General features: G+C 37.2%; 1 protein-coding gene and 1 long non-coding RNA gene across 3 annotated transcripts in view; one reads left to right on the forward strand and one right to left on the reverse strand.

Annotated features, from left to right (window-relative positions):
- Window positions 1-2,209, reverse strand: part of MEF2C (myocyte enhancer factor 2C) — a 172,308-nt gene extending 170,099 nt beyond the window's left edge. For both annotated transcript variants that reach the window (XM_045497457.1, XM_045497449.1), the window contains exon 1: window positions 2,060-2,209. The gene's annotated coding sequence lies outside the window, so the exon portion shown is untranslated. The remainder of the gene's footprint in view (window positions 1-2,059) is intronic.
- A 462-nt stretch (window positions 2,210-2,671) lies between these two features.
- The window catches only part of LOC123608137, a 106,326-nt gene continuing 86,151 nt past the window's right edge, over window positions 2,672-22,846 (forward strand). The window contains exons 1-2 of the long non-coding RNA XR_006717116.1: window positions 2,672-2,954; window positions 3,347-3,408. This is a non-coding gene — a long non-coding RNA (uncharacterized LOC123608137). The remainder of the gene's footprint in view (window positions 2,955-3,346; window positions 3,409-22,846) is intronic.

A 22,846-nucleotide genomic window follows, 5' to 3' on the forward strand; every position in this document is an offset into this window, starting at 1 on the left:
CATGTTGATCTAGGAATTAAAGCTTCTTTTCATAATTACAGGAAAAAAACCCATGGAAGTTTAGATTGCGCTCACAGTTCAGGGCATGGTTAAAATGACAAGTTTTGGTTATTTAGAAATATTTGGGCTATACCTAATATTGTTTCTAGTAGGTTAAGTCACACTTAAATAATTCGCAAGAGTCATAAAAAAGAGATTGGAAGAAGATTTTGTATGGCTTATATTTAGTGTTCATGACAAACAGTATATTAATTATAGTCAATATAGTAATGCACATGAACACTTAACGAATGTAATTCTAAAGTTGACTTAAGAGTGTATATTCAGTGTTGCAGTAGTTGTCTCTAAAAGCAAATGCTCTGATTCTTTAGGAATATAGAGTTTAACAGACTAGATAAATAACAGAAATATCAAGTCCACGCAGTACATACTCATTTTTTAAGAGACTAATGAAGTTATCTAAAAAGTGCAGTGACTGGAGTTACTTAGGTTCCAGAATCAATATAATGAAGATGATGGAATATCACACAAAAATAGCAGTTTGACACCACACTATATTCCTTTCTAAAAAATAAAATATACTTTACTTTTATGAACCATATTCTGCATGTAATAATTTACAATGAAAATCAGACTTGGGTTTTACTTTTTAAATTATGTTTTAAAAATACTAGATTTTTTGGGTGGGAGGATCATTTCCGGTAATTTTTTAAACCGCAAATAGTTAATAATTTTAAAACGGCAACGAAGTCAGTCTAAAAGAGTATGATACTTATAAATTTGTGGCTAATCCTTATCGTCATTGATTTGAAAATTGTTTTAGATGAAGTGGTCGTTAAAAAAAGTCAGATCTTATTATTTTCCTACTATAGAACTATGTATTAAGCATGTAGATTGAAAATTATTATGAGATCATCAGAATAAAACAATTGCCTCATAATATTAGTAATTTATACTGGTAGGAGCCTTTCTCTTCTTAAGCACCAATTCTACCCCCCACAGCCCAGAAAATTGATTTTATGGCTGATAATTTATAGCATTCTTGATCAGTGTATGCTGTGTGTCGTTTACATTCATTAGCCTGTGTTGCTTGTGAATATGGAATTTGGTTGTTAAAATGGTTTCATATGTTTACTATGTATAGTCTTTAGCTTTGAGCTCCTTACTTGCTTAAATAAATGTTTTCAATTTGTATAATACAACAATTTGTAGAGAAATGCTGTGAATCATAGTTAAAAGAATGAGTCCTTGAAATAGAATCATTTTTTAAAAATATATCCTGACATGTGGTCTTATTTTTCCATGTTTTGTATTAATTAAAATCCTATTCTGAAAAAAATATTTTTGCCTAAACTTTTGAATTCACAAAATAAAAATACCAAATATATAAATGTACTAATTTTGGAAATCAGTGACGTAAAAACATGCTTTAGTAATGTCTTCGATGTTTATTCCAAAGATTTTTCTCCAAAGAAACTCTTTGTAAAGTAATGAGAAAATGTTGCCACTTTTAATTATTAAATATTCTATGCAATACATGTTTTTAAATTGTATTATAAATAAAATTCATTTCATATTCTCTTTAATCATATTCCTGTCACATGCACCCATAAAAAATAGTAGCGCATGAAACGTTTGAAAAGAGCATGTACCATTTCACATTTTTATTTGATTTATTGAAAAATAACATTTTATTCGGAATAGATTATGACAGAATTAGATAAAAAAGAGATGAAATGTTATTTATGTGTTTGTTTTAATAGTCCAATAGCATATGTGTAATTACTTCTGCATCTTTCAAATATTGGAGATAGTAATGAAAGAGACCGACATTCAAAATATGAAGTATTTCCTATAAAACTTTTTTTGAATGCAAAAAATTGTCAAATGGTAACAGCTCTACTTTCCACACCAGGCAAACCCACTGTTGAGTTAGTTGGCTCTGATTCCAGTGGGTCTCATCAGCTTTCTGAATGTAGGTTCCTCAGCAGTGCCTCTTCCAAGATAACAAAATCAACTTTTAAAGATTAAAAAATATATTTTGGCAATTGAAACTCACCAGTGCCTTTCTGCTTCTCCAGGAAGTTGTACCCTTCAGCACCTGCTGAGGGCTTTGTTGTCCAAACTCTGACAGGTAAAAAAATTCCTGTAGAATAAAGCCAGACCAGCTGGCTTTGAAGAGAAACCCCCCAGTTTGGGCTGCGCTTGTCTCTTCTCCTTTTCTATGAAGACCCAGGCTTTCCCCCCTTGATCGTCAAGCCGTAAGATGCGTGATCCCTGTGCACAAGTGTCTGGCAGGCCGAGGTGCACCTGTTCCTGTCACTCTGGGGTAAATTTAGCTGTAAAGGTATCACTGACAACCAGACCTTTGTCAGTGTTGGCAAAAGAACACAGAATTGCTTCGCTCCCCTCCCCCTTCGAAGCCCCAATGCTGCTAGTTCAAATGGAAAATATCAAATTGGAAGTCTATCCAAAAATCATTCCTAAAAAATGAGATTGCTTTCATATGGTAAAAAAGTAAGTTTCCTCATTTCACGCAGACTTTAAAATTACATTTCCAAGAATAATCTTGGAACAAGACAAGTTTTTGTTCAATTAATTGTGGCTGGAAACTTTTTAATGGAAACATAGCACACACTTACTTCATTTCAGATTATTAAATTGTGTTAAGCCTTAAAGTTAGTTGCCATTCTTTGCTGTAGCTCATTTGTTCTTTTCAATCCAGAGAAATATTAGAACGTTAAAACTTATCACATAGGAGGGTTTAATCATCCTACCAAAATTAGACAGCATGTAGCTCTGAAAGACTGAATGTCAAATTGTGTGCTCGTAGCCCTTAAACTACTGAGAATCTAGGACCCCACTACTACATTTAAAATGACTGTTCATGTTTGTGGAAAACCGTGGACGCTTAGGAACTGGTAAAGCTAGAGGTCTCTTACTCTTTGATTAAGGTAAGGACATTTATCGTTTATGTAAATTTTTTAGATTAATTGCTGTACTGACAGTTTGAGAACAATTCCTTTTGAAGGAAAATGGAGAGGCAGGCAGTGTTCATTGCTATGTCCGGCATAAATATAGTAGTTAACATATATAAAGTAGCCCAAGGAGTATTGTGTTTAGCCAAAGCATTCTGAGCTTCTCTTTAATAATTATGATTTCTTAAGTGGTGTTAAAAAGAATTGTGCAAAGTACCTGTTCTACCATATTATTGCTGTTTACAAGGGCTGGGTGTGATGAGAAAAAGAAATCTGGGTCAAAATAAAAAATGCTTTGTAAAATAAACAAAGTTCCTATTTACTTACTATGTATAAACAGCCACTCACCAAGCCTCATTTCTCCGCAGGGCACCACTTTCAGATAAAAACATAGACCTGAATGGCATCATCCAGTATCCAAGGAAACCATGTAAGTACCTCTCTCACTGTGTACTTCTCTTATTCAGAGTTTAAAAGCTAGCTGAGTACTGAATAAGTGAGTGTTTTTATTTAATAATTATACGGGAGGTACTTTTTAGGAGCTTGCTAAAAAGAAACAGGTTCTTGATTGTTATGTGCGTCATAACAAAACCCTTATGTTTTTCATCATGTTTCATAAAATTATGTGTTTAGTCGCAATCTCTCCATCAATTCTCATTCTTAGGTACAAAACAGCTACTCAAAGTCATAATGAATTGAGAGTTTCAAACTTTTCCAAGACCCATTAGTGTCTGAGAAACAATGTTTCAGAGGCCTTGTGCCAGGAGTAGTGACCTAATTGTAATAAACACTTTTTAAATTTTACAAATTAAGAAAAAACTGATTGGAAAATAGTAGTTTATTGGTAAACATTTGTAACAGTTGATTCGGTTTTAGACTTCCTTAGGGAGCGAGCAACTGAGCAAAAAGGTGAAGTTACAGATTTAAACAATGTAAGGAATCCTGACAAGTGTAATTTTTAAGATGTGAAAAATCTGTTTGCAGAAAGGGTTGGAAAGTTGGCATATTGTGTTCTTTATTTTTGTTTCCCCTAACTCATTAGTTTGTAGCTAATTTCTGTAGCTAATTTTAGCGTTCTAATTAATTTTCAGAACCATGGAATCTACTGAATCTACTGTAGAAATTGTTTCCAAACAACACACTATTCTGGACAAAGATCCACTTTATAAATATTTGGAATATTCTACTAAGTATTTCTTTACTTGGACTTTATTATTATTTTTTTTCTTATTTGCACTCTGTACTTTTAAAGCCAAATTATTTTCAATACTAAATAATTATTCATTTTCATTTACTTTTGTGAAAATACTTAAAACTCTATACTTATGTAATTATCGACTGCTTTTTTTTTTACCATCTGGATTAGCTATGTGGTTTATCTAGTCTTTTTTTTTTTTTCTTTTCCATCTAGTCTTTTAAGTATAGACATACTACTTTTCATCAAGGTTTTTAGGAGTTGCATTTAAATGTTTCAAGTTTAGCTCTGTTGTTTGGAAGTTTTTCATACTATTTTCATGTATTTTTGTTCCTCTTGTATTTCTGTCTTTCCTTTGCAGCATGGTTCTTTACTAAGCGTAAATGGTAGAGATGATCTCACTCAGTTTCTCTGCTGAATTAGACAGACCCTTCCTATTCAATATCTACCTGCAGGAGCATTTCACTTTCCCACATGACAGTGTGGTATTAGTTAGCCTTTCTATGTTCCTGTCTGCTTACATATGTTACGAAATGCATCTTTCTGAACTGACAGATGAGAAGTTGTGTTAGACTAAGGAATTTGCTGGTACTTTGGAAGGGTGTAAGAGCCTCTTCTCCTGGTAGGAGGACCTGGCTAGGAAATGAGTTTTCTTACGCTAGAGAACAAACTCTACAAGTGTGTAGTTTGAGGCATTAGGTATTGCCCTCTAAACAGGAATTCCTTGCCACAAAATAAAGGCTCGGCTATCGCTGGGTAAACTTGGAAGCAGAGTAGGGTTAGAATAGATCTTTATAAAGAAAGAAAATGTGAATCAGAAGGGAAGAACACTGGCTAATGCCATAATTCCCTATCTTGAGCAAGTGGAATCTTTTGAAATTCCATTCTCCTTATATAGCAAGAGTAGAAAAAAAATCTATATTGCACTGCTTGTGGCACAATTTTAAGTATTTGCATGAGAATATAGATTTTCGGAAAAACTGTTTAAATGTTACAGGTTTAATTCAGCCTCCTATACCAAAGGAGAAATGACTTGGTAGAAATAAATTGATACATGCACATCCTTTCCTCAGTAATGTTTTCTCCAACAAACTCTAACAATGAGTGAGTTCTCATTACTCATTAAGAACTTATTGAGATGATGGACATTGCTCTATATCTGCACTGTCCAGTATGGTAACCAGTAGCAGTGTTTGAAATGTGGCTAGTACAATGGAAAAACTGAATTTTAAACATAATTTAAATTTAATTGATTTAAATTTACTTAATGACTAGTGGTGACATAATGACTAGTGGCTGGTTACTATACTGGTATTTTGCTTTTATCAGAAATTAAAATAGAGTCCTGTGAAGAATTTCTAATCTTTTGGTATCCTATCATACAATATATCACTTTTTGTATTTACTTTAATATTTGAATTATCATTGCAGTGGAATTTCTTTGTAACACTTTCTGAGAGATGAATGTTTTTAATACTGTTGATGGGAAGACATTATAACTTTGTTTTATAAGCCTGGGTAGCAACTTTTAAAATGGACATTATAAGCAAGACTGTGTCTAAAAAGAAGAACACTCTAATGAACATTCTAACAATGGTGGTAAGTATTTCCAAAAGTTCAGTTACAATTTCTGTAATACATCTTGCAGTACAAAATGTAACCAGCCTACAAAAATGCTCACTAGCCTTGTGTCCCCAAAACTGATTTTGCTTTCAAAGCACACATCAGATTTTAAATCATATCTTAAAGCCATGCTCACATGGCTTTTTCAGCATTTAGTAAAAGTGAACATTAGGATGCATCATGATATTTTAATAATATTACTAGTACAGTAACATTATAGACAATTATTAGCTAAAAATATACCAAGAATTTAAAGTTTACAGCGATTTAAAATAAAACATTTATTTTGTGTGTGAGACAGAGAGTGTGTGCGCAAGTGAGGAAGGGGCAAAGAGAGAGGGGGGACAGAGGGTCTGAAGAGGGCTCTGCACTGATGGCAGAGAGCCCGATGTGGGGCTCAGACTCACGAACCACAAGATCATGGCTTGAGCCAGAGTCAGGCCTTCAACCAACTGAGCCACCAAGGTGCCCCAATGTTGATTTTTTAAAAAAGTCCGCACATCAATTCATTTCAAGAAATGTAGGATATAGGTTATTTGTGGGATATTGAACTAGAGACCATGAGGAATTTTTTTTTAATGGAAGATGTAGCATTCATCTTTTTAGGAACTCCATTTATTGGATTTGGGTATCTCCTTTTGGATGGTTAGGATTCAGATAAGAGGAGATAGGAGACTTTTTTTGTCACAACCTTGCACAAGCTACTCACCATGTCCCTCCCACTGCAAAACAACCAGATTCTAGAAAAATATACTTTCTAATGAATTATTTGAATGAGAAAAAATTTTTGGACAGTTCCCTGATCTCAAAACCAAAAACCTAAACTGTGTGAATGAAAGGTGGAATTGTGACAATGAGCAAATGGGAAATGTGGGCATGGCAAGGCTGGACTGGATGAGCTGTGTTGTTAGGGGTGCTTCTGGGAGGATACCAGTCATATGCTCTGTTAGACTTCTCATAAGCCAGCCTTACTAAAACAACAGGAAGATGTAGCAACCACATCTATAGACCCAGTTTTTTTGGTCTCCTTTGATGTCCTTGAGTGTCCTCAGTTAGGTAGTCAGCCACTTGCATACTGTCAGGTTTATTTTCAGGAAGAAGGTCTATCCTTGCTTAAAAGCCAGTGTTCCGATCTCGCGGTCCGTGAGTTCGAGCCCCGCGTCGGGCTCTGGGCTGATGGCTCGGAGCCTGGAGCCTGTTTCCGATTCTGTGTCTCCCTCTCTCTCTGCCCCTCCCCCGTTCATGCTCTGTCTCTCTCTGTCCCCAAAATAAATAAACATTGAAAAGCCAGTGTTCTATGTGGAGAAAATACGGTCTTCAATTACGGGAATGCTGCAAATCACAGTCTTCAGTGTCCTCGTAAAATATCTTCTCTGATAACTTCATGCCTGAGAAATTGTTTTTATCATGACCTGTGACCTCTGATCCTGAATCACTGCTTTAGCTTATTATGTATTTATTGATGTATTTCTAATTTACTTATCTAAATTTTTGTTATCAAAATTCCAAACATATGAAAAAGTAGAGAGAATATATAATAAACTTTCACACAACTACACCTGCCTTCAACAACTACTATCTCACGGACAGCTTTGTTTCAACATATTCCCATTTCCATCTCCTACCCCCACCCCAAATTATTTTGAAACCAATTCTAGACATGACATCATTTCATTCTTTAATATTTCAGCAGATAGCTTTATAAGATTAAGACTTGTTTTTTAACTGAAAAAAAAAATGAATCACATCTATAAAACAAGCCACACCCAGAAGTCAGTATTTCCTCAATCTTATCAAATACACACAATCAATATTCAGATTTTCCCAACTGTCTCATAAATTTTTATAATGACTTTTTACTGTTTGAAATGGAATACAGATAAGATCCACACATCGTAAATGGTTATTTATCTTCTGTTTTAATCTAGAGGTTTCCCCCCCTGTCTATTTTTCCTCATTTGTTGAAGAAACTGGAGTATTTGTGTGGTAGACCTTTCCATAGTTTGTATTTGCTGATGCATTCCTGTGGAGTTGTTTAATAAGCTCCTCTGTTCCTTGTCTTTTCTGCTATTTGGTATTTAAGACTAAGAACTTGACCAAATACATTTGGAGGAGGCTGGGCAAGAGCACTGGTTCTCTCTCTTTTTGTGATGTGTGATCTCTTTTTGCCTTGAGTTAAGGAATACCTAGCCTTGGGAAGTTTCCGCTCACATTTGCCCAAGTCAGTACTCTGCTAAACTCTCAAGTGGGACTCTTCAGCTCTCAGGAAATCTTTCTTTCTTTTTTTTTTTTTTTTAATTTTTTTTTTCAACGTTTATTTATTTTTGGGACAGAGAGAGACAGAGCATGAACGGGGGAGGGGCAGAGAGAGAGGGAGACACAGAATCGGAAACAGGCTCCAGGCTCTGAGCCATCAGCCCAGAGCCTGACGCGGGGCTCGAACTCACGGACCGCGAGATTGTGACCTGGCTGAAGTTGGACGCTTAACCGACTGCGCCACCCAGGCGCCCCTCAGGAAATCTTTCTTTACACAGCAGCTCTCTGCCAGGTGCTCCGTCCTGTGAACTGTGGCCGCCTATCCTCCCATATTTTCAGACCTGTGTTCTCAATTCAGGGAATTTTACCCTCCCTGTGCCTCTGCTAAGAAACCCTCAAGACTGTAAGCAGTGCACTGAGAAGATGGACATCCTTGGCTTCTCATTTCTTAGCGATCTCTTTGTTGCCTGCTGTCCATGTCTTAAAAACCATTTTTCATATTTTTTGCCATTGTTATTGTTGTTGTTTTAGGAAGGAGGGTAGACATAGCCCCTCTTAGTCCATTTTGGCTAGAATAGAAAGTCTCCTTAGTTGGTTCCAAAAAAAGTTCAGCTGTGGTTTATTAATCCAAACAACATCTTATTAAAATGAAACTCAATATTTAAAACAAAGTGAAAAAGGTTGTGTGTGTGTGTGTGTGTGTGTGTGTGTGTGTCCTTTGAAACATGGCCATAGATTTAAAACCATGAGTGCAACTTTCAAGACCTGTTTTTAATAATTTTTTAAATTATTGATTGATTGGTTGATGTATAATTAACATACAGGGTTATATTAGTTTCAAGAGTATAATATAATAATTTAATAGTTCTATACATTATTCAGTGCTTATCACAGTAAGTGCACTCTTGATAACTTTTAGGTATTTCACCCAACCCTCCGCCCACCTCCCCTCTGGCAACCACTAGTTGGTTCTCTGTATTTGAGTCTGTTTTTTTGTTTGTTTCTTTTTTTCCTTTATTTGTTTTCTTTCTTAAATTTCACCTAGGAGTGAAATTGTATGGTATTTGTCTTTGTCTAACTTGTTTCACTTAGCATTATGCCCTCTATGTCCATCCAGGTGGTTGCAAATGCAAGATCTCGTTCTTTTATTTTTTTATTTTTTTATTTTTTTTTCCAACGTTTTTATTTATTTTTGGGACAGAGAGAGACAGAGCATGAACGGGGGAGGGGCAGAGAGAGAGGGAGACACAGAATCGGAAACAGGCTCCAGGCTCTGAGCCATCAGCCCAGAGCCCGACGCGGGGCTCGAACTCATGGACCACGAGATCGTGACCTGGCTGAAGTCGGACGCTCAGCCGACTGCGCCACCCAGGCGCCCCACGTTCTTTTATTTTTTGATGTTTATTTATTTTTGAGAGAGAAAGAGAGACAGAGAGAGAGAGAGAGAGAGCTAGTGGGGGAGGGGAAGAGGGAGAGGGAGACACAGAATCTGAAGCAAGCTCCAGACTCTTAGCTGTCAGCATAAAGTCCGACGTGGGGCTCAAACCCATAAACTGTGAGATCATGACCTGAGCCAAAGTTGGATGCTTAACTGACTGAGTCACTCAGGTGCCCCAAGATCTCATTCTTTTTTCATGGCTGAATAATATTCTATTGTATGTCTATACCACATCTTCTTTATCCATTCATCTATCAATGGTCATGATTTTGGCTGCTTTCATAATTTGTCTATTGTAAATAATGTTATAATAAACATAAGGGTGCATATTATGTTTTCAAATTAGTGTTTTCATTTTCTTTGGCTAGATACCCAGTAATGGAGTTACTATTTCATATACTAATTCTATTTTTAATTTTTTGAGGAAACTCCACATTGTTTTACACAGTGGCTGCACCAACTTGGGTTCCTACCAACAGTGCATGAGGGTTCCTTCTTCTCTAAATCCTCAAACAAACTTGTTACTTGTGTTTTTGATTTTAGCTCTTCTGACAGGTGTGAGGTGATACTTCATTGTGGGTTTAATTTGCATTTCTCTGATGATAAGTGATGCTGAGCATTTTTTCATGTGTCTGTTGGCCATTTGTATGTCTTCTTTGGAAGAATGCCTATGTAGGTCCTCTGCCCATTTTTAAATTGGATTATTTGTGTGTGTGTGTGTGTGTGTGTGTGTGTGTGTTTTGTTTTTTGTTTTTTGTTTTGTTTTGTTTTTTGGTGTTGAGTTGTAGGAGTTCTTTGTATATTTTGAATATTAACCCCATATCGGATGTATCATTTGTAAATATATTCTCTTATTTAACAAGTTGCCTTGTCGTTTTGTTGATGGTTTCCTTCAGTGTGCAAAGCAGTTTTCAGGACCTCTTGCTGACATTTTCCCGCCCAGCTAATATGTTTTTCCTCCAAGATGAGTCCTATTTTGCATTCTGGTATTTAGAGGCAATATTGGAGTTCATTCATCATTCTTTCCATGAACATTTTTGAGTACCTACTATGTACTGTATAAAGTGTTGGAGATACAGTGATGAAGCAAACACTATTTGTCCCCTTAAAAGTCTTGCAATTTGTTTTCCCCCTGAAACTTGTACACAAATGCTCATAACAGCTCCATTTGTAATATCCCCAAACTGGAAATACCCAAATGTCCATCAGTGGTTAAACAGACTGTGATACATCCATGGTACAGAATAAAGAATAATGAACTGTTGATGTGGGTAACAATGTGGCTGAATCTCAAGGAAATTTTGCTGAGTGAAAAAAAGTGTATCTTAAGAGGTTACATTATTGCTCATTTCCATTTATGTAACATTCATAAAGTAACATAATTATAGAGGTAGGGGACAGATTAGTGGTTGCCAGGGGTTGGAGGGCCGGAGAGGGAGTAGACATGGGCACAAAATGGTAGCACTAGGGAGTCTTGTGGTGATGGTATTAGTTAAGTGTCTTGATTGTGGTAGTGGTTGCTTAAAGATACCTATGTGATAAAGTCGCATACAGCTCCACACATGCACACACACACACACACAAACATGAAAATTGCATGTATAACAGTGGAAATATGAATAAACTGTATGTGTTGTACCAGTATTAGTTACCTGGCTTTGATATTGTAATTATGCAAAATCTTAACAGTGGGGGGGGGGTGGGCACAGGGGCTGAGGAAAGGGTACACAGATAGTATATTTCTTTCCACTTTCTTGTGTATTTTTAAGTATTTCAATATAACATTTTCTTCTTAAAAATCTTTCAATTTAATGGAGGATGCAAAGAACTAAATAGCTAATTGCAATGCACTATAATAATACTCAGTTAAGGGGAGGTACTATAGAGTATATATATGGAGGAGTACCTTGTTCCCATTTCCAAGTCAAGAGACAATGTCTCTGCTACTCCCTTGTTTCTTAAAGGCCCCCAGTCAGGTTCTGCCTCTGTTTGAGGGACATGTGTTAGCAGTAATGGACTTGTAGAATGCTTGCCATTGACCCTCCCTGACCCCCAGCACCCATAGTGATGTGCCCTACTCATTAAGGCCTCAGTATAGTACCAACCATACAAGGCAAACATTTTATAAGAATGAGCACAGATAAAATAACATGAATCTCATGTTCTCACAGCATGTTACACCGTAAGTTCAAGGACTCATTTCCAAATTTAAATACCTATGATTCTAGATTATACACAGTTTTGGCTCTTCTCCAGCCCTGTCCTGCCATCAGCACCATCAGCCAAACTATACTCTAACCAGGGAGAAATAGCCTTTGTATGTGAGGAACACATAGCTGCAGTGGACATTATGCATGCATTATCACTTGTTACTATACTTACTTTAATTCAGTGACAGTTGTGTATTTTGAGTTTTCTTAAGTTATAAAAGTTTTTTTTCCCCTTGGAACTAAATAGAAGATATATTATTGCTAATATGTTGGGGGACTTGTTTTGGCTTTCCTGGTATTTAGTAGGAACACTAGGAGAGAGACTTCATATGAATTTATGCTGTTGTCACATTGTAACAACTCAGTTGTCTTAGAATTTTTACCAGGCTGTGTCTGAGTTTCAGAAAACCATGAATAGGTGGACTCACAACATTTAAGCTGGAAATATTTTGTTTTTCTTTGTTGTTGTTGCAGAAACTCACCCCTCCTCTCGGTGTCAGGAAGACCTCTTTGGGGTTGCCCTGGGACTAAGGAGGGGATCTGAGTCTGTATCTGTGTCTGTTATTGGAATATTTAGTGGGAGTTCTTAACCTATCTGAGCCTCCCTGGATTAGAATTTCAAGCTGTGTGTATAGGCAGCTGTGGTTTGCATCATTTACCTTTATCAACTTGGTAGCCAGTTTGAAATTACCTACATCTACTTTGTGAAATTCACACTCTGTTCTTTTGAACTCATTCTTCTTTTTAAAATAATGATGAAGTGGTAGTGTCTTGGTCCAGTTTTTAAAAACTTTGCGGAGCTACAAATAATACATTTTATTTTATTTTATTTTTTTATTTTTTATTTATTTTTAATTTTTTTTAACGTGTATTTATTTTTGAGACAGAGAGAGACAGAGCATGAATGGGGGAGGGTCAGAGAGAGGGAGACACAGAATCTGAAACAGGCCTCAGGCTCTGAGCTGTCAGCACAGAGCCCGACGCGGGGCTCGAACTCATGGACTGCGAGATCATGACCTCAGCTGAAGTCAGCCGCTTAACCGACTGAGCCACCCAGGCGCCCCGAAATAATACATTTTAGATTGAACAGGTCATTTATTATTAATCAGATCCTAAGACTTTTTCGCATTGCTTTTGTTTTTGTTTTTTGTTGTTGTTGTTGTTGTTGTTGTTTTTGTTGTTGTTAATTGTGTGTTTTAACATTTTGTTAATTTTGATTTTCTGAAATATAAACCTTTTTTGTGTGTGTTTTAAGTCGTTTAACAGTTTTAAGAAAACATACAAGTCTATGTCAGTAGTATAGTTGATTTAGAATATTTCTTTCTTGTCTTCTAATAATTTGTGACTGTGTGGTCCTGACTGTCGTATGACCATGATCTTTTCTATATCCTGTCTTATCTTTGTATATCTGGGAAAGTTATTACTTATTTCTTATTTTTATTCACTTATTTAAAATGAATTTATTATAAGGACTCTTGAGGTTATATAACATTCCACATATTCTGTACTTTTCCTACAGGCTTAAGATTATACCGTGTTAGTCTAAATCTATAACACTATTAAATAGTATTACAAGCATTTCTTGGAAAGGAATAGGGATTAACAGGAAGCAGTGGATTTTTCATAAATTTGGCAGGCTATTTGGGAAGCGTTTTTTTTTCTAGGTAGCTTAAATATCCTTGAAACATTAATTTTGGAATAAGAGTTGCATAGGAACCAGTATTATTCCTCCACTTTATGAGAGAGGCACCTCTGCCATCTCCCTTTCTTGCCCTGCATTTGAACAAAGTTTCGCTGAATGGACTGGTGCTCCCACCTGCAGCCAAGCCCATCAGTCCCTGGACCAAATCCAACAACAATAGGAAGCATATGTAGAGCCTTTGACTTTTTCTTCCTCAGTGGGCACATCTGGTAGCCCAGCTACAACTGCTGGGCTCCATATTGCTGCTCATTCTCACCTTGAATCTGTGTGGTCCCCTAGATCTGAGAGGCCATGACTCTGGGCCTCGTCCAGGGACCTGGGTGGCCCATAGTCACAGAAATGTTACCCTTTTGTCTCTTCATGGGACTAGGTCTCTGCTGTCTCCTTGGATCCTTGAGTGCTGTCTCTATGTCCTCACTCTGTGCTGTGGTGTCTCACACTATATGGTCAGCTCTGGTAATGACCACCACTGCCTGACTTCTAGGTATCCAGATAGTCGCTTCTTTCTGTCTAAGATGATACCGTATTACCTGTAGCTGGGTATATGACTTCAGGACTCACTGTGCCCTTTGAATATTGTGCCTGTCTATCTCACTGAGCCTTGGGTGATAGCCGTTGATGTGGTCAGCTCTGTTTTTATGATCTTAAATGTGAATACCGGCCCAGTGTTGCTAAGTGTGCATTGTGCTTCATGCCTGTCACGGGGAGAAGGGTCACCAATGTAATGAGTCTCCCCACACTGGACGGTGGTGTCTCACTGGTCACACCATAGTAAGGAGTTCATTCACTTTCTTATTTGCTATTTAGCTCTTAGTTCCAAATAGCTTTTTTGGTTGGGGCACCTGGGTGGCTCGGTCGGTCAAGCGTCCGACTTCGGCTCAGGTCATGATCTCACAGTCCGTGAGTTCGAGCCCTGCGTCGGGTCTGTGCTGACAGCTCAGAGCCTGGAGCCTGTTTCAGATTCTGTGTCTCCCTCTCTCTCTGCCCCTCCCCTATTCATGCTCTGTCTCTCTCTGTCTCAAAAATAAATAAACGTTAAAAAAAATAAAAAAAACGCACAAAAAAACAAATAGCTTTTTTGGTAACTTACAATAAGACTGTTAAAGTAAGGGGCAGAACCAAGGTGAGTAATAAATAGGGAGTGGGGTAAAACCGAACCAGAAAACCAAGGCCCTCCCTAAGAAGCCTACAGTTGAGGTAACTGAATTTTAGGCCAAGTGTTCTGCCAATCAGAGAAAAATGGAGGCAGAAAGAAACTGATGCTACTTACTATTAGATCAGAGTGGCACAGAAGATTCAGTTCATCCAGAGAGATGCTCTTGTTTTCCTAACTGTATTTTGGGGAGGGATATATCGAGTGGCTTGTTATATCGCATTTTTCTATCAGAAAATTGTATTAACATACCAGTGCATGTTGCTGAATGTTCTTTTCTTTCTAGCATGCAATACTTCAAACAATTATTTTTCAAAATGACTTGAGTTCTGCCCAATTATTTTCTAGTATCCAGAGTAAAAAGTAAACAGATACAGGTGAAAATAACACGTATTTCCACTCAGTTTATGCAAAAATATTATCTCGGTAGGTAATTGTTGTGAACATTTTTTTCTATATTGATGACATTCTTTTTTCTTTTCAAACTAAATCTTTGCAGTCCAGTGTGCATTTTACACTTACAGCACAGCTCCATCTGGATCAGTCCGATTTCGAGGGCTCACTAGCATCATGTGGGAGGATGAGGTAGCAGTGGACAGGACGGCTCTGGTTTGTTGTGATATCCTTGTGATCCTTTCATTCTTTTTTTTTTTTTTTCAACCTTTTATTTTATTTTTGGGACAGAGAGAGACAGAGCATGAACGGGAGGGGCAGAGAGAGAGGGAGACACAGAATCGGAAACAGGCTCCAGGTTCTGAGCCATCAGCCCAGAGCCCGACGCGGGGCTCAAACTCACGGACCGTGAGATCGTGACCTGGCTGAAGTCGGACGCTCAACCGACTGCGCCACCCAGGCGCCCCGATCCTTTCATTCTTGAGATATCACAGCTACAGTTATCACCAGGAACCTTGAAAGGCAGACTTTTCATTGTTCTTTGTCCGGAGTGTTCATTAATCCAGAAGTTATCATTTTGTGTCCCCGACACTAATTTGATGAGAAGAACAAAATAGATTAAGTCACTATCGAGAAAGTGAGCAACTTCTTCTGAAAACTTTTGGAAGCTTATTTCAATTCTCTCATCACTAGTACATACACTTATTTATGTTATCTTGGAAATTTTCTTGATCTCTTTTTATGCCAATTGCTTCTTTACACCTTCCATGATTTCACCAGCTTTCTGTCCCACTGTTCCAATAGGAATTAGTTTGTAGTTTTTCAGAGGTAATCATGACTTTCTGCTTGGCATACAGTTACTGGTTAATTTCTTTATTATCTCCTTGTTGAAAACTGAGATTTGTTGGCTATTCTTCTCCCCTTTAGTGCCTTACATGGAGTAAAGTGTAGTCAGTAATGCTCACTGAAGGAACATATATATGTCTTCTCCTCTTACTATGGTCTAGAAAACAAGGGGCATGCTATTGACTCCTTTGGTATCTTTGTAGTTACTAACATAGTGCAGGGTATGCAGTTGGTGCTTAATAAATTCTTGCCGACTGGAGTCGTGACTTATAATTGGCCTTCCTAGTCTTTTTTTTTTTTTTTTTAATTTTTTTTTTCAACGTTTATTTATTTTTGGGACAGAGAGAGACAGAGCATGAACGGGGGAGGGTCAGAGAGAGAGAGAGGGAGACACAGAATCGGAAACAGGCTCCAGGCTCTGAGCCATCATGAGCCATCAGCCCAGAGCCTGACGCGGGGCTCGAACTCACGGACCGTGAGATCGTGACCTGGCTGAAGTCGGACGCTTAACCGACTGAGCCACCCAGGCACCCCAGGCCTTCCTAGTCTTGATTCAAATCTAGTTCTATCACACTATTACATTGCATTCTTGGAAAGAACACCCCTGTTTTCATTTGAGGAAGAATTACAAACCCACACATCCACTAGTCTTCTTTCTTTGCTCCTAACTGACTCTGAAAAAAGGAAAGAATCAACGGAGAGAGTGCCACTACCTTTGGTTAAATACCAGCAAAGTATAATACAGTATATTTTTTGCCAGAAGAAAGAATGTGACTGCTGTTGTAGGTCTTAAACATTATGATGAAGGAAGCTAGTTTGTGGATATTGGAATCATTCATTCTTTCATTCAATAAACACTTACTAAACACATATTATGATTAAAACATTGTGTCGCACACAGGGGATAAAAATGGTAAGTTTTGACCCTCAAACCGCTCACATTTTACGTAGAAATTCAGATCATGCCAGAGACCTCTTTAAAATATTTGTCAGTTTAGAGAAAGCTAGCTACTAATGGGAAAAAGATTCAACATGCCTAATTTTCACTCTCTTTTTCCTTCAATGGTGTTGGTTGGTAAGTATTTTTAGAATAAATGTGTAGATAGTGGTTTGTTTTTAAAGAACTCACATTATTTGGCATTTATTACATTTTATTTGTTTCCTTGATTGATTAATTGAAATTAAATTACCTTAGCATTCTAGAAGAGATTTTATAGATTTTGACATATGATTAAACAGCATAAAGCATAACTAATGTTGTTTTAGTGGCATGCTATGTATTAAAGCATAAAATTTAAACACATACTTCAGGAATTTTTGCAGTTACAGTGAATTTGAAAGATTCAGATATTGGAACTCCACTCCCACTGTTAGGGAGGGGTAGGAATTTTATAATTGAGATTATTATAGAAGAGTGTCCTGACATAACTGATTGACTTTAGTGATGTGCCTTGAAAGTTCAAATTCAAGGTGTGCACTTATTTCAGTCAGCTTATTCTGAATGTTTAAATAAGAAATACTATTTCTGGGTATTCTGAATAACTCGTTGTACATTTATTCCTAATAGTGAGCATTTGGACTAATGATGGATTACTAATGAGCATGTAAATGTACCACCTGATTACATTAATATATGATCTTCCATGACGAGGTCTGAAATGAACATTTCTAATATGTATTTCTTTTCCCCAAATGGCACTGTGGCGTATACTGAGCAGGACTGAGACAAGGGTGTTTTTCTTAAGAGCCACTGATTTAGTCAATTATCAAAAATCACATTATAATAAATGCTGTTCTAAGAATTTTGATTAACCTTTAAATAAATGTTACTTTGGAAAAAAAAATCTGCCAAATGTGTTAATGATAAATTGTGAAGTGGTAGTAATTGCAAGTATGGCTTTATGGATAATATAGTTAATTGATACCACCCTCTCAAACACATATAGCACATCAGCTGCTGTGAGGCTGGGTGATAGTAATGGCGTCTACAGCATTTTTGATGCATTGAGGATGACATGAGTAAAATGGAAACTTAGAGTGCTCACCAGGGTCATTCTCTCATGAACATCTGATGCCCATGGTCAAGTAAATTTTTAATGACACATAGTCACTACACACCTTTCAGCCTTCTGGAGAGGTAAGTGTACATTGATCTGTCCTAATTAGCCTTGCAGAGTACTTCAGACATCCCTGCATGAACACTATTATTTAATAAAATGGGAGCTGTTTTTTTCACAAGCTCAGCACTTGCTCCTTAGATGGCTATATTGTTGTTTTTTTTTTTTTAAACTCAAGTCTCATGTTCATTCTTGTCTTTGTCTGGCAATGTAGTATTAATGCAGCTGCATATAAAAGTAAGCAAAATTAAAGAATGGGTCTGATTATGAGGTTCATTGCTATTATAAGAAACCCATAGAGCATACATCTATTCCTTCTCTAATGTATAGGGTGCTGACTGCATAAAATTGCTTGGAAAGACATTAAGGATACACAGGCAATTCTGTTGAGGTGTGCAATGGGATGCTTTTATGTTTGGAAATAAAGGTGGCCCTGGAATATCTGATTTGCAAGATAAAAGGTAGCCAAAACAGTTTTTAATTGCTCTAGATTGGAACACTTATGTACAGACATCTACTTTTTTTTTTTTTTTTAAGAGTTTAGTTTTATCTGAGTTTGGGGTCTATAACACCTTGAGTTTGTTCATTGTTGGAGTAAATCAAGTATTGTTTATTTAGCTATAGGATTTGGAGGTAGGGGGATTTTACTATGGATGCTTCTGCTTGTGAAGGTACTCAGTTCCAAATGGGATACAGACCAGATGGTGTTAAATCTTATCCCAGGGAAGAAGTCTACAGCCAGAACTTCTTAGAAGCATGTGTGTCACTTGGTCACATGATTTACTGGTTCTTGGATTTATTTGTCTTGAGAAAATGAACAAGAAAAAAAAAAAGGAAAAGGAACAAGAGTGGGTTCCTTTTGATCTGTAGGGCTGGCCATTGATGACAATGTCTGGAGTTGTCTTTGTGTTCATAGAAATCAGGCACCTCTTCTTGCTGTTGCATGGCCACAGAGCTGGCTCTCAGGCACCACAAATGCCTCCTTTACCTGCTTGCTTATAGCTGAAGTTGCATAATGAGATATTAAAATATTTGGATTTTGCAAATATCTCTAGAAATGGGAACGCTTTGTTTAAATCAGATCCATACAACTCAGTGTGAGTGAGCTTACCAGTCCTTTGTGGATACCAAGATTTGAAAGTGGGGTGGGTAGAGAAATATGAGGACACTGGGTAATTAGGGAGTAAAAGGAACTGCCTTGCGGGCATGAAGGGGACAGTAGGGGTGAGATGAAAGGCTCTGAGTGGAGAGGCTTGGAATAGCAGAGGACAAGATGTACTTTCCTTACAATATAGGAAAACCTCTAAAAATGGCAAGTTTTCTAAATATAGTTTTAAAACCAAATTTGTTTTCAATTTTATTTAGGTATGAAATTAATTATTTCATTATTAGATATTCTCCTTGAATTACCTAGTTCATTTATTCAAGAAGCATTTATTGAACAACTCCTATGGACTAAATAGTGGATTGGATGCTAAGGGAAAAAGACATGATTCCCATCCTAATGTTTTATTAGTACCTCTGCTTTTGGCTGTAGGTAATGGAAAACCCAAATCCAATTGGCTTTAGTACTAAGGAAATTTGTTGGCTCTCACCACTGAAAGTCTAGGGGCAGAGTGGAATTCAGGACATTTTAGTCAAGTAGTTTTGACTTAGTTTTCCTTGCATTCTTTTTCCTTACTCTGTGGGTCAGCTTCATCAGTGGCTAGTAGCAAGATGGCTATCAAGTGAAAGGGGCTATTTCAGAAGCTTTCTAGAAGAGCTAGAATAGCTTTCTCAGAAGCTTCAAAGAAACCTCTTCTTGGATTTTATTAGCCTAAGAGACCAAGATTATATAGGCAGTTAGAGGACTGGTGGGTGCAGATATGTTTGGGTTTAGTGAGAGCACTGAGGTGGGGTGTCCCGTCTAGATTGGTAGAGATGGAGGGTTGAGAGAAGGATTTCTTTCTTTTTTAAAAACATTTATTTATTTATTTATTTATCTATCTATCTATCTATCTATTTATTTATCTATCTATTTATTTATTTAGAGGGTGGGGGAGGGGAAGAGAGAGAGGGAGAGAGAGAATCCCAAGCAGGCTCACGTCAGCATAGAGTTTGATGCAGAGCTTGATCCCATAAACCATGAGATCATGATCTAAGCTGAAACCAAGAGTCAGCTGCTTAACCAACTAAGTCACTCAGGTGCCCCTCAGAGAAGGATTTCTTGAAGAGATGCTACCCAAACTAAATCCAAGAAGATGAGAAGAAATGAGGAGGTGGGAAAGACACGTAGGCAATGGAGGAAATGAATACAAAGACAGAAGCAAGAAGGTACATTGCACAAAATCAGCTACCTTTACTCATTCTTCAGGTCTCAACTTTACCTTATCTTCCCACTAGGTTTCACAGAGCCTTGCATGGCCTCACACTTCCCTGTGTTTATCCCATCTTAACATCGCCCACTTCATTGCTATTCATTCAACTGCCTGCTCTTCTTCACTAGACTCTGTGGGCAGGGTCCATGGTCTCTGTAACTGCCCCTCTGTTCCTGGTACCTAGCATGGTGCCTGGCACATCACAGACAGTTGGTAAATATTCATTACCATGAATGAGTGCATGAATGAGTGCATGATTCATGCATGAATGAGTGAATGATTTATTATTATTTTGTTAAATGACAGCATTTAGACATGTTCCTTCCTATATTGATCAAAATGATAATGATTTTCATGGACTTGACTAAACTTCTTATAAATAGTTATAATATTCAGGCAGTAGAACTGAGTCTTGAGGATTTCAAAGAGTTTTTTGAGTTTCATGTGATTAACTAGTTTGAATAGGATTTTCTTGAGTGTGGTTATGTGTTTTCACACACTATATAATCCCAAAGCAGGAAGAGACTTTATTTGTTGGATGGGTGAGTCTTTGTTTTTTGGAAGACTGAGTCTTTGCTCACTACATCCTTCAAAAGATTAACATTATAAGTATAAAACTCCAACATAGGTGACTTTCTGGTGTTTCTTCTACTTTTATGATTTTTGAAATTTCTAATTAAATATTTTTTACATGATTTTTATTGACATTAGTCAGAAATTACATTTCATTCGCTCTGTTATGTGTAATATACTAATCATAGTCCCTGAAAGTTGGGAAAAGATTTTGCTAGATTCAATTACAATGCGTTTTCCACTGAAGTTTTAAATTAAGCCTCATATTGAAATGAATTGATGAAAAGGTGTTTCTGGATAGTTGTGTTCAGTACCTGTTGCTCATTATCATCAGTATTCAAATTTGCAAATATAAAACATACCAAATATTAAAATATGGAATGTTTAACTTGAAGAAAATGAATATAAGAGCAGAAGAAAATATAACAATGTCTCATGATAAAATCTAGTCCAAAATTCTATCCATTATATAAGGATGTTTGTGGGACAGGATGGTTGTGTAGTGGGCCTCTAAAGATCTCTAAGGCAAATCTAAATGTTTTCCCAGAATGTGTCATAAGTCCATTTTACATAGTCTTTGTGAACACCGTTTAAATTTATATACTCTTCCAAGTTTAAAATCTCTTTAATTTAATGTATTGCTTTTGATATCATCTAGACAGAATGGTTTTATTAAGTCCTAATTTTTAGGCTTATTTAGCTTTCTCCAAGTTATACAATCTATTTTAAACATGCAAATCATTGTTTCATTAATTATGAATAATACTTATACATTTAAAATTTTTTTTTCAACGTTTATTTATTTATTTTTGGGACAGAGAGAGACAGAGCATGAACGGGGGAGGGGCAGAGAGAGAGGGAGACACAGAATCGGAAACAGGCTCCAGGCTCTGAGCCATCAGCCCAGAGCCTGACGCGGGGCTCGAACTCATGGACCATGAGATCGTGACCTGGCTGAAGTCGGACGCTTAACCGACTGCGCCACCCAGGTGCCCCATTAAACTCTACCTATTGTACATTCAGGACACTTCCCAATGAAAGAATGTTTTGAGCAGTTTGTGGAACATCACACAGATGGTACCCTAAGATATCTGCTTCCTGAAAGAAATTTTGGGGCAATGTAGACATGATAGTAATAATTAAAAATTGCAAAAATGCTACTGCCTTATTTAAAATTTAGTATCTAGTGTCATTATCAAAGGTTGCACTTTCCTTTAGATAAAAAAATGTCATAATGTCATATTTCTGTAATAAGTTTTTATTGCCATTAAGGATCAACTTAAAAAAAAAGTTTTTTAAACGTTTATTCATTTTTTGAGAGAGAGAGAGAGAGAGAGAGAGAGAGCGCGCGCATGATTGGGGGAGGGGCAGAGAGAGAGGGAGACACAGAATCCGAAACAAGCTCCAGGTTCTGAGCTGTTAGCACAGAGCCCAATGCAGGGCTTGAACTCACAAACCGTGAGATCATGACCTAAGCCAAAGTTGGACGCTTAACTGACTGAGCCACCCAGGCGCCCAAGGATCAACTTTTAAAGATAAATTGTGATCTTGCAGTCTTATGTAAGAAATAGATCTTTATGACTTTTGTTTCTCATGTAATCATCTTGCATGATTGGTAGAAGGCATATTTCTCTAACTTAAGGGAACAAAGGGGATGTGTGACCTGAGCCATTACAAAGTATGGTTGTTTGAGACATCCCTGCTTTAGGAGTCTGGCAAGGAGAAGGAAATAACCTTTACTGAAAAGCTTTTTGGAGGTTCTGCTGTTCGAGTAGAAACACAGGACTGGAAGAAATCTTCAGGGGCGCCTGGGTGGCTCAGTCTCTTGAATGTCCGACTTCGGCTCGTGAGTTCAAGCCCCGTGTGGGGCTCTGTGCTGACAGCTCAGAGCCTGGAGCCTGCTTCAGATTGTGTCGCCCTTTCTCTTTGCCCCTCCCCTGCTCACACTCTGTCTCTCTCTCTCAAAAATAAACCTTAAAAAAATAATAATAATAAAAGAAAAATC

Source organism: Leopardus geoffroyi, chromosome A1 (genome assembly GCF_018350155.1).
Source record: "Leopardus geoffroyi isolate Oge1 chromosome A1, O.geoffroyi_Oge1_pat1.0, whole genome shotgun sequence".
Taxonomy (NCBI): domain Eukaryota; kingdom Metazoa; phylum Chordata; class Mammalia; order Carnivora; family Felidae; genus Leopardus; species Leopardus geoffroyi.